We start from the raw sequence: 13,064 nt of genomic DNA, 5'->3' as shown, positions 1-13,064 counted from the left end.
TTAAAATTAGTTGTTTCTTACAAGTCAAGTCAAAATTCCAATTTTAAAAATCTTATCTTTTCAAAATCTTTTTCAAAAATCATATCTTTTTCATTTTTTTTATAATTTTCGAAAATTTCAAAAAAAAAATCTTTTTTAAAAATATTTTCAAAATCTTTTTCTTATCTTTTATATCTAATTTTCGAAAATTAACTAACAAGTAATGTGATTGGTTCAAAGATTTGAAGTTTGTTACTTTCTTGTTAAGAAAGGTTCAATCTTTAAGTTCTAGAATCTTATCTTGTAGTTTCTTGTTAGTTAAGTAATTTTAAAAATTAAATCTTTTTCAAAATATCTTTTTATTAAAATTTTTATCTTATCTTTTTATCTTATCCTTCTCAAAATTCTATCTTTTTCAAAATTTGATTTCAAAATATCTTATCTTAACCTCTTATCTTCTTATCTTTTTCAATTTTGATTTCAAATCTTTTTCAATCAACTAACTAACTTTTTGTTTGTTTCTTATCTTTTTCAAAACCACCTAACTACTTCTCTCTCTTCTATTTTCGAAAATATCTCTCTCTTTTTCAAAAATTCTTTTTAATTAATTAATTGTTTCATGTTTTAATTTTAATTACATTTTATCTTTGATTTTCGAAAATTACTAACTTCTTTTTCAAAAATTATTTTCGAATTTTCTCCCTCTCTTCTCTTCTTCTATTTAATTATTTAATTACTAACACTTCTCTTCACCTCTCTCCATCCAAAAATCCGAAATCTCCCTCTTCATTCTTCTACCCCTTTCTTCTTCTACTAACAGAAAGGAATCTCTATACTGTGACATAGAGAATTCCTCTTTCTTTTCTTGTTCTCTTCTCTTTCATATGAGCAGGAACAGGGATAAAGGCACTCTTGTTGAAACTGATCCAGAACCTGAAAGGACTCTGAAGAGAAAATTAAGAGAAGCTAAATTACAACAATCCAGAAGCAACCTTTTAGAAATTTTCGAACAAGAGCAAGAGATGGCAGCCGCAAATAATAATAATAATAATAATGCAAGGAGAATGCTTGGTGACTTCACAAAACCAACGTCCAAGTTTGATGGAAGAAGCATCTCCATTCCTGCCATTGGAGCCAATAACTTTGAGCTTAAGCCTCAACTAGTTGCTTTAATGCAACAAAACTGCAAGTTTTATGGACTTCCATCTGAAGATCCTTATCAATTCTTAACTGAGTTCTTGCAGATCTGTGAGACTGTAAAGACAAATGGAGTTGATCCTGAAGTCTACAGGCTCATGCTTTTCCCTTTTGCTGTAAGAGACAGAGCTAGAATATGGTTAGATTCACAACCTAAGGATAGCCTGGACTCCTGGGATAAGCTGGTCACTGCCTTCTTAGATAAATTCTTTCCTCCTCAAAAGCTGAGCAAGCTGAGAGTGGATGTTCAAACCTTCAAACAGAAAGATGGTGAATCCCTCTATGAAGCTTGGGAAAGATACAAGCAGCTGACCAAAAGATGTCCATCTGACATGTTTTCAGAATGGACCTTATTAGATATATTCTATTATGGTCTCTCTGAATTTTCGAAAATGTCATTGGACCATTCTGCAGGTGGATCTATTCACCTGAAGAAAACGCCTGAAGAGGCTCAAGAACTCATTGACATGGTTGCAAACAACCAGTTCATGTATACCTCTGAGAGGAATTCCGTGAATAATGGGGTGCCTCAGAAGAAAGGAGTTCTTGAAATTGATGCTCTGAATGTCATATTGGCTCAGAACAAAATGTTGACTCAACAGGTCAACATAATCTCTCAAAATCTGAATGGATTGCAACATGCATCCAACAGTACTAGAGAGGCAGCTTCTGAAGAAGCTTATGATCCTGAGAACCCTGCCATGGTAGAGGTTAATTACATGGGTGAACCATATGGAAACACCTCTAACCCATCATGGAGAAATCATCCAAATTTCTCCTGGAAGGATCAACAAAAGCCTCAACAAGGCTTTAACAATGGTGGACGCAATAGGCTGGGCAATAATAAGCCATATCCATCATCTTCTCAGCAACAGACAGAGAACTCTGAACAAAATAATTCTAATTTAGCTAATATAGTCTCTGATCTGTCAAAGGCCACTTTCAGTTTCATGAATGAAACCAGATCCTCCATTAGAAATTTGGAGGCACAAGTGGGCCAGCTGAGTAAGAAAGTTATTGAAACTCCTCCCAGTATTCTCCCAAGCAATACAGAAGAGAATCCAAAAGGAGAGTGCAAGGCCATTGATTTAATCAAAATGGCCGAATGTACTAGGGAGGAGGAGGACGAAAATCCTAGTGAAGAAGACCTCCTGGGACGTCCCTCAAGCAAGAAGGAGTTTCCTATTAAGGATCCAGAGGAATCTGAGGCTCATCTAGAGACCATAGAGATTCCATTAAATCTCCTTCTGCCATTCATGAGCTCTGAAGACTATTCATCCTCTGAAGAGGATGAAGATGTGACTGGAGAGCAAGTTGCTCAATATTTAGGAGCTATCATGAAGCTGAATGCCAAGCTGTTTGGTAATGAGACTTGGGAAAGTGAACCTCCCTTGCTCATTAATGAACTAGATACTTGGATTCAGAAAACTCTACCTCAAAAGAAACAAGATCCTGGCAAGTTCTTAATACCTTGCACCATTGGCACCATGAGCTTTGAAAAAGCTCTATGTGATCTGGGGTCAGGGATAAATCTTATGCCACTCTCTGTAATGGAGAAGCTGGGGATCATTGAGGTACAACCTGCTTTGTTCTCATTACAATTGGCAGATAAGTCAATGAGGCAAGCTTATGGAATAGTAGAGGACGTGTTAGTAAAGGTTGAAGGCCTTTACATCCCTGCTGATTTCATAATCCTAGACACTAGGAAGGAAGATGATGAATGCATCATCCTAGGAAGACCTTTCCTAGCCACAGCAGAAGCTGTGATAGATGTCAACAGAGGTGAGTTAGTCCTTCAATTGAATGGGGACTACCTTGTGTTTAAGGCACATGGCCATCCCTCTGTGACAAAAGAGAGTAAGCATGAAGAGCTTCTCTCAGTTCAAGGTCAAGAAGAGCCCACACAGTCAAACTCTAAGATTGGTGTTGTGAGGCCACAACCAAACTCTAAGTTTGGTGTTCAAACCCCATATCCAAACTCTAAGTTTGGTGTTGGGACAACACACTAACATCGACCTGATCACCTTGTGGCTCCATGAGAGCCACTGTCAAGCTATTGACATTAAAGAAGCGCTTGTTGGGAGGCAACCCAATTTTATTTATCTAATTTTATTTTATTTTGTTTCTTTGTTATTTTTGTGTTTAATTAGGTACATGATCATGAGGAGTCACGAAAAAATCAAAAAAATTAAAAACAGGTCAAAAACAGAAGAAAAAATTTTTCACCCTGGAGGTAGCGCAGACTGGCGTTCAACGCCAGTAAGGTGCATCTGGCCGGCGTTCAACGCCAGAACAGAGCACCATTCTGGCGCTGAACGCCCAAAACAAGCAACAACCTGGCGTTAAACGCCAAGAAGGTGCACAGAGAGGACGAGCTGGCGCTGAACGCCAGGAACAAGCATGAAACTGGCGTTCAACGCCAGAAACATGCATTACATGGGCGTTGAACGCCCAGAACATGCACCAATGGGCGTTTGAACGCCAGAATGATGCATGTAGGCATTTTACACGCCTATAGGGTGAAGGAATGGTATTTCTTTTACACCTCAGGATCTGTGGACCCCACAGGATCACCTCAGGATCTGTGACCCCACAGGATCCCCACCAAACATATTCCCACCTTACCTCCTAATCCTATTTTTGTGATTTGAATACCCCATGTCACAATTCCCAATATTCTTCATCAATCACCTCAATTCCTCTTCCCAATTACCCCATTCACCATTCACATCAACCCACTCTTCCCCATAAACCCCACCTACCTCCATAAAATTCAAATTCAATTCCCACCCTTTCCCACCCAAAATGGCCGAACTCCCACCCTCCCTCTCCCTATAAATACCTTTCCTTTCTTCTTCATTTTCACACAACACAAACCCCTTCTTCTCCCATATAGCCGAACCCACTTCTCTCCCTCTCTTCCAAATTCTCTTCTTCTTCTTCTACTCTTCTTTTCTTTTTTGCTCGAGGACGAGCAACATTTTAAGTTTGGTGTGGTAAAAGCCTAAGCTTTTTGTTTTTTTTCCATCACCATCAATGGCACCTAAGACCGGAGTATCCTCTAGAAAAGGGAAAGGGAAGGCAAAAGCTTCCACCTCCGAGTCATGGGAGAAGGAAAGATTCATCTCCAAAAGCCATCAAGACCACTTCTATGATGTTGTGGCAAAGAAGAAGGTGATCCCCGAGGTCCCTTTCAAGCTCAAAAAGAATGAGTATCCGGAAATCCGACATGAGATCCAAAGAAGAGGGTGGGAAGTCATAACCAACCCCATGCAACAAGTTGGAATATTGATGGTTCAAGAGTTCTATGCCAATGCATGGATCACTAGGAACCATGATCAAAGTATGAACCCGAATCCAAAGAACTATCTCACAATGGTTCGGGGGAAATACTTAGATTTTAGTCCGGAAAATGTGAGGTTGGCGTTTCACTTACCCATGATGCAAGGTGATGAACGCCCCTACACAAGAAGGGTCAACTTTAATCAAAGGTTGGACCAAGTCCTAATGGACATATGTGTGGAAGGCACCCAATGGAGAATAGACTCCAAAGGCAAGCCAGTCCAACTAAGAAGACTGGACCTCAAGCCTGTAGCTAGAGGATGGTTGGAGTTCATCCAAAGATCCATCATCCCTACAAGCAACCGATCTGAAGTTACTGTGGATCGGGCCATCATGATTCATAGCATCATGATTGGAGAGGAAGTGGAAGTTCATGAAGTCATCTCCAATGAACTCTACAAAATAGCTGACAAGCCTTCACACATGGCACGGCTAGCCTTCCCCCACCTTATATGTCATCTATGTTACTCAGCCGGAGTTATCATAGATGGAGATGTCTCCATTGAAGAAGACAAGCCCATCACCAAGAAAAGGATGGAGCAAACAAGAGAAGTTCCTCACGGCCCTCAAGAAGAACATGAGGAAGTTCATCATCAACAAATGCCTCAAGGAATGCACTTTCCTCCCAACAACTATTGGGAGCAACTCAGTACCTCTTTAGAAGATTTGAGCTATAATGTTGAACAACTAAGGGTGGAACATCATGAACACTCCATCATTCTCCAAGAAATAAGAGAAGATCAAAGAGCAATGAGGGAGGAGCAACAAAGGCAAGGAAGGGACATAGAAGAGTTGAAGAACATCATTGGTCCTTCAAGAAAAAGACGCCACTAAAGGTGGATTCATTCCTTGTTCTTTATTTCTTTCTGTTTCGGTTTTTAATGTTATGTTTAATTATGTTTTGTGTCTCCACTTCATGATCATTAGTATGTAACCATGCCTTAAAGCTATAAATAAAATCCATTAGTCCTTCACTTATCTTAAATGAAAAATGTTTTAATTCAAAAGAACAAGAAGTACATAATTTTCGAAATTATTATTGAATTTAATTTAATTATATTGATGTGGTGACAATACTTTTTGTTTTCTGAATGAATGCTTGAACAGTGCATATGTCTTTTGATATTGTTGTTTATGAGTGTTAAAATTGTTGGTTCTTGAAAGAATGATGAACAAAGAGAAATGTTATTGATGATCTGAAAAAAAAATCATGAAATTGATTCTTGAAGCAAGAAAAAGCAGTGAAAAAGCAAAAGCTTGTGAAAAAAAAATGGCGAAAAATTGAGAAAGAAAAAGAAGGAGCAGTAGAAAAAGCCAATAGCCCTTAAAACCAAAAGGCAAGGGTAAAAAGGATCCAAGGCTTTGAGCATCAATGGATAGGAGGGCCCAAGGAAATTAAATCCAGGCCTAAGCGGCTAAATCAAGTTGTCCCTAACCATGTGCTTGTGTCATGAAGGTCCAAGTGAAAAGCTTGAGACTGAGTGGTTAAAGTCGTGATCCAAAGCAAAAGAGTGTGCTTAAGAGCTCTGGACACCACTAATTGGGGACTTTAGCAAAGCTGAGTCACAATCTGAAAAGGTTCACCTAGTTATGTGTCTGTGGCATTTGTGTATCCGGTGGTAATACTGGAAGACAAAGTGCTTAGGGCCACGGCCAAGACTCATAAGTAGCTGTGTTCAAGAATCAACATGCTTAACTAGGAAAGTCAATAACACTATCCCAAATTCTAAGTTCCTAAGAGACGCCAATCACTCTAAACTACAAAGGAAAAAGTGAGATGCCAAAACTGTTCAGAAGCAAAAAGTTACAAGTCCCGCTCATCTAATTAAATTAATATTCATTGGTATTTTGGACTTTATAGTATATTCTCTTCTTTTTATCCTATTTGATTTTCAGTTGCTTGGGGACAAGCAACAATTTAAGTTTGGTGTTGTGATGAGCGGATAATTTATACGCTTTTTGACATTGTTTTTAGATAGTTTTTAGTGAGTTTGAGCTACTTTTAGGGATGTTTTCATTAGTTTTTATGATAAATTCACATTTCTGGACTTTACTATGAGTTTGTATGTTTTTCTGTGATTTCAGGTAATTTCTGGCTGAAATTGAAGGATTTGAGCAAAACTCTGAAAAAGGCTGACAAAAGGACTGCTGATGCTGTTGGATTCTGACCTCCCTGCACTCGAAATGGATTTTCTGGAGCTACAGAACTCCAATTGGCGCGCTCTCAACGGCGTTGGAAAGTAGACATCCAGGGCTTTCCAGCAATATATAATAGTTTATACTTTATTCGAAGAATGACGACGTAACTTGGCGTTGAACGCCAAGTACATGCTGCTGTCTGGAGTTAAACGCCAGAAAAACGTCATGATCCGGAGTTGAACGCCCAAAACACGTCATAACTCAGAGTTCAACTCCAAGAGAAGCCTCAGCTCGTGGATTGATCAAGCTCAGCCCAAGCATACACCAAGTGGGCCCCGGAAGTGGATTTATGCATCAATTACTTACTCATGTAAACCCTAGTAGCTAGTCTAGTATAAATAGGATAAGTTACTATTGTATTGGACATCTTTTGACAGTTTAATCTCTTTGAATATTCGGTCACTTGATCATGGAGAGGGCTGGCCATTCGGCCATGCCTGAACCTCTTTTACTTATGTATTTTTCAACGGTGGAGTTTCTGCACACCATAGATTAAGGGTGTGGAGCTCTGCTGTACCTCAAGTATTAATGCAATTCTATCTTCTTTTATTCAAATCTCTCTTATTCTTATTCCAAGATATTCATTCGTACCCAAGAACATGATGAATGTGATGAGTTAGATAACCCTCATTATCATTCTCACTTATGAACGCGCGTGATTGACAACCACTTCCGTTCTACATGCAACAAGAGCTTGAATGTGTATCTCTTAGATTCCCCAACAGAATCTTCGTGGTATAAGCTAGATAGATGGCAGCATTTATGAGGATCCGGAAAGTCTCACCTTGTCTGTGGTACTCCGAGTAGGATCCTGGGAATCCGGAAAGTCTAACCTTGTCTGTGGTATTCCGAGTAGGATTCCGGTAATGAATGAATGTGACGTGCTTCAAACTTGCAAGTGCTGGGCGTTAGTGACAGACGCAAAAGAATCAAGGGATTCTATTCCAGTAGGAGCGGGAACCAACCAGTGATTAGCCGTACTGTGACAGAGTGCGTGAGCATTAGTTTTCACTGCGAGGATGGGATGTAGCCATCAACCATGGGTGATGCCTCCAGACGATTAGCCATGCGAGTGACAGCCGCATAGGATCATTTTCCCGAGAGGATTGAAAGTAGCCACCGCTGATGGTGAACCCCTATACAAAGCTTGCCATGGAAAGGAGTAAGAAGGATTGAGTAGAAGCAGTAGGAGAGCAGGCGTCCTTGAGCCATACAGCATCTCCATCCACTTATCTGAAATTCCCATCAATGAATCTGCATAAGTATTCTATCCCTTTTATTATTTTCTTATCTTTATTTTCGAAAACCCATAAACAAATTTGATCTGCCTAACTGAGATTTGCAAGGTGACCATAGCTTGCTTCATACCAACAATCTCTGTGAGATCGACCCTTACTCACGTAAGGTTTATTACTTGGACGACCCAGTACACTTGCTGGTTAGTTGAACGGAGTTGTGAATTCAACCAGTGCCATAATAATGATTTCATACAAAGACAAACAACTTAAAGAATAGTGATCACAATTTCGTCCACCACCGACCTAGATGGTTGTCAGGATAAAACGACAAGGTACAGGTCGGTGTAAAGAGGTTATAAAAGTCGATCGTGAATAAACTCCGAAAGTAACTGACTAACAATTCAGAAATTCTGAGAAACAAAGAAATGCATCGCAAAAATAACCTAAGTTATAAAAACTCAATATATCAAAAAAAAATTGAGTATAAGGAATACCGAAAAGAGATCAGAAAACCTATGGAAAGCACTAAAGACTGTCCCAAGCCTTCAAGGAAAATTTGAAGAAAAACTTTGAAGAAGGGACAGCCAGCCAAGAAAAGGTTTTTCAAAACAAAAGATCAAAAAAGGGTTTCTCTTCGAAACCTAAAGCAGAAAAAGCATGCACACAACCAACAAAAATAACTTAAACCCTTGTCCAAAAAAGGGTATTTTTAAATATTTTTTTATGGCCATAAAAGGCCAAGAAAGTGTCAGCAGCATACCACAACAACATAAAATAGTTTAAAAAAGAGGGGACCCACAGGCCGGGCCCCCATATAGCCAAAGATAATTTTTCTTAATTCGGAAGGGCATCACCACCAAAACCCGGAAGAGTAGTCGGAGCACCACCAGAGTCAGGGAGAGAAACATCCATAGGAGTCAAAGGGAAAGTCTCAGGAGCTTTGGAAGAACTCGGAGCATCATCTGGTCGGAGAGGGGACTCTATGATTCTCTGACCCCGAGTCTTCAACTCGGATTCAGACATAGGTCGGGGAAGAGATACAATGGCCCCATCGATTACGACCTTATCCGGATCCAAAGGTGAGAGATCCAGGTCGGGAGCAATAATCCCGGCCTGCTCCTTAAAAACCCTCCACGCCTCCTCGGATCCCTTGGCAATGGAGTCCTCCAAATCCGCATAAGCGTCCCAAGCTCTTACCAGATCTTTTTTTACCTCCACAAGGTCTTGGAACAAGCTTGAATAGCTCTGCTCCACCTTCTCCCGTAGACTCTCCGCCATAGAGCATCGACCCATCAACCTCTCCCCCTCCTTCCGGAGATTATCCCTCTCTTCTCTCAGCTTGGTAACCTCCTCCTTAAGGCTCCTCTCAGCCTCCTGATACAAAAAAAATTCTCCCCTCCAGCTCTTCAACCATTTGGGATGAACCCAAAGAGCTAAGGGGAGTCTTCTAAAAAATATCAAGAAACTTGGTGCATACCCCGCCGCCCTGATACTCTCCGGAACCAGAATAGTAAGGTGGTTTTGAAGAGAAACATCATCCATACTTATACGAGTATAAGGGTAGATATGCTCCTGGATAAATTGAGGCGCATCCACCTTGGCCTCACCTTCAAAAGGAGAGCCAGACTCTAAAGCCTTGCGCTTTTTCTTTTTTGGCTCAGGAGAAGGTCGGGAAGAAGGGGGCGGCAGAGAAGAGGCCGAGGAAGAAATAACAATAGGTCGAGCAGGGGTCCCCAAGCTGTGAGAAGAAGGGGGAGGGGAAGGACCAGCTACCCTGGCACCACCGACCCTGGCGCGGGATCTCGCTTTGGCCTCCTGAACCCTCTGGTAAGATTCCCTCGAATTATTCTTCGCCATCTCTGCAAAAGCCATTAGGTAAAAAAGTCAATAAAACAAATCGGAGAAAACAACTCAGAAAGTCAGAAAACTCAACAAATTAATACGACACACCTAATTGGGCCTGCACAAAAATCGGAGACCCCTGGAGGAACTTCTTGGTATCCAGATAAGGGGCTCTCCCCCAAACTTCTCGGAGGAACCCAACGATGGCCGCCTCCACCTCGTCCAAATCATCCAAACTATATTTCTCACAAGGAGAGGCCTCTAACCAGTACAGGGGAAAGCAAGGAGAAGAATTTTGATCCAGGAAAAAGGGGTGGTGACCCTCTACAGCTTGCACTTTGAAAAAGAAGTTTTTAAAGTCATGAAAGGATTCATCAAAAAGGGTAAAAACTCTCCGGCCTTGTATGGCCCGGAAAGAAACCCATTGCTGTTTGTTATTTTGCCCACTAAAGGGCTTGGTCATGTGAAAAAGAAAAAAGAAAATCCTCAAAGAAGTCGGGAAATCCAGGGCATGGCTGATAAATTGATAAATTTTCAAAAAACCCCAAGAGTTGGGGTGAAGCTGGGTAGGAGCTATCCGACAATGAGATAAAACGACTATCTCAAAGTCAGAAAAAGGAAGAAGAACACCCAAATGGGTGAAAAAACTCTCGTACATAAAAATAAAATGAGGGTCTTCCTCAGAAGCTATTCCAAAACAAACCCGGTCTTCCGGACTCGGGGCTATCAGTTTATAACTCGACTCATCCCCATCAGAAGCACAAATTCTATTGTGCGTACGAAGGTCGGTGACATAGTCAATATTCACAAGGGGTTCTTCCCCAAGAACAGTAACATCTACCCAAAGAGCGAGGGATTCTACAGAAGACATCTTTTTCTAAAAAAGAAAAGGATCCTAAAACCTACAAAGGGAAAAAAAGAAAAAAGAATAAAAAATAGGGTCTCTATGAGCCTTAGATCCTTGACAAAACAGAATCACTAAAGTCTACGACCAACGCTCCTCTCAAATAAAAAACATGCAAATAAAAGCAGTCATAAAAGAGAAGAAGAAGAAAGAAAACTGACCTTTACTTTTGAAGGGTCGAAGGTGCTACAACAGTTGATCAAAGAAAAAAGAAGCTTTCTTTTCGAAATAGAGTGTGTAAGTGAGAAAGTTTTCAGAAACGAAACAAGGAAAGAGAGGGAAAAGTATTTATAAGCACGTTAGGGGCATAAAGGTAAAACGATGCAACCATTTAAGAAGTTGCACCGTTACAAAGGTGGCCCCCGCGTATGAATACTCAAACCTCTAACAGGCGCGACGTTTGATTTGACGCGACTGTTGAAAGCTTTCAACAACACGTCGGTTCTGAAAAATCACGTCGGTTCCCTATCAGGTCGGCTACGGTCCTGAGTCATAATACTCAACCCCAACTCTTAAAAGAAATTGGGTTCCCTATCAGGTTGGCTACAGTCCCGAGTCATAATACTCGACCCCAACTCTTAAAAGAAATTGGGCTCGAGTAGGGGCACTGTTCATACCCTGGCCCAACGCTAAGGCCCAGGTCCAAACGACAGATCCAACCCACAAGGTTGGGCACCTCAGTACACCGACCTTCTCTTAAGAAGTTGGTGCTCCCCACGACTTGACCCAACAAAGTCGGAAGCAGAGATTAGCTGGCAGATAATAACTGCCCCTAAAATCTCTCAATCCACTTCCAGGAGCCATATCGTAACCTCCCTAAGATAAAGGGACGGTTATCCACCCTAAAAGGTGGAACTACTCCAACGGTGGTTATTGGTTCACCACTATAAATACACTAACACCCCTCAGGTATCTCTAGGTACCAATACTCTCTAGACCTGCTCACATCCTTGCTGACTTAGGCATCAGAGTGTCTTTGCAGGTACCACCCCCCATTCTCTCACACGTACAAGTCGGACGGAGGCCCTAAAGGCGCAAACCCGCTCGAAGGCTTCCTCACTCAGACGATTGGGCCAACCCAACGAGTCCAGCCCATTAATCTCCGGTTACCCAACGTAACAAATGCTATGTTAGCTAGTTATTAAAATGCTATCACAATAATTAACTGCACAAACGGATATACCAAATAAAAATTAATATTTTTAATTAAAAAGCATTGTATTAAAAAAGAAACTAATAATAATCTTAATATATATAGCTAAAGTGTTAAGAATTTAATTTTAACAGAAATATTTAATAATAAAAAAAATAGTTTAAAATAGTAAAAATTTATCGTAATTAGTGAACGGTATCTTAAATGCTAAACAAAAAAGTTTGTGTTGAGTTAAGAAATTAATTAAATTAATTAATGATAATAAACATTATTCTATTGGACAAAATAAATAATTAGTGTTGATTATTTAAATGTTGCATGCCAAAATATCATTGTTGTAGCAGCCAAAACTGAATGGAAACAAAAACAAAAGCTGGTGGGCTACAAACAAATAAAAGCCCAAAAAGAAACAAAGAATAGAAGGCAACGGGTTGAATGAAAAAGATCTGATCCAAGTCCGGCTGTCTCTCTCATTCAAACCTTCCAATATGCTCTCACCCAAAAGCAACATTCACATGTTTCCTTTTGGTCAGAAAATCAGAAAAGAAAGAGAGAGCTTCTTCCCTAAGCTAATCACCAAAGAAGCAAGAAAGAGAGAGATTAAGCTTGAAAGGCAGAAGTCAAATCAACCATTTCAAACCAAATCAAGCTTAGGTAAAGGTTAAAAGGTAACCCATTTCTTCATACATGCATTATATCTTCTTCTTCTCTTCCCAACTCTCTGTTCAGTCCGAAATGGGATACAAAGGAAAGTGGATGTCTGTTCTTCTCTGCTGTAAATCCACGGTCTCAAACATATCTTGGGGACCAAGTTGGTTTTCAAAGGTTGAGATAAGGTTTTACCACTAGAAACTTTTGTTCATGATGACTTGTGGCTTTCGGTCAACAAAAAGAGGTCAGAAGTAAAGTCCCAAATTTAAGTAAAAATGGGAGAAAGTGAACGGAAGGGGTTGGTGAAGCACAGAGCTCAAGAAGTTGACCTAAGAAGAAGAACCAAGCAACATGCAAGGAGATAAAAGAAGATTTTCTGTTCATTCAGAGGCAAGGAGGAAAAAACCAGAGTTTGGTAAGTTGTGTTCTGTGAAGAGTTCCCTAAAGAAGTTCCTCTACTTGGATAATGCTTTCTTTCAAAGAAGCATTCGGCCAATACTGAAGAACTAAATCAGAGGCTTGCAAATCTGGTTTATCACATAGCGAAGAGGCTATTGAT

The 13,064-nt window shown here is 40.3% G+C and overlaps 1 non-coding gene across 1 annotated transcript; it reads right to left on the bottom strand.

The window, feature by feature from the left end:
• Positions 1-1,406: 1,406 nt before the first annotated feature.
• Positions 1,407-1,510, bottom strand: LOC112704186 (small nucleolar RNA R71). The gene has a single exon (XR_003154823.1). It is a non-coding gene; the product is annotated as a small nucleolar RNA R71 (small nucleolar RNA).
• Positions 1,511-13,064: the final 11,554 nt, after the last annotated feature.

Source organism: Arachis hypogaea, chromosome 7 (assembly GCF_003086295.3).
Source record: "Arachis hypogaea cultivar Tifrunner chromosome 7, arahy.Tifrunner.gnm2.J5K5, whole genome shotgun sequence".
Classification (NCBI taxonomy): Eukaryota; Viridiplantae; Streptophyta; class Magnoliopsida; order Fabales; family Fabaceae; genus Arachis; species Arachis hypogaea.
This window is presented reverse-complemented; position numbering and strand designations above follow the sequence as displayed.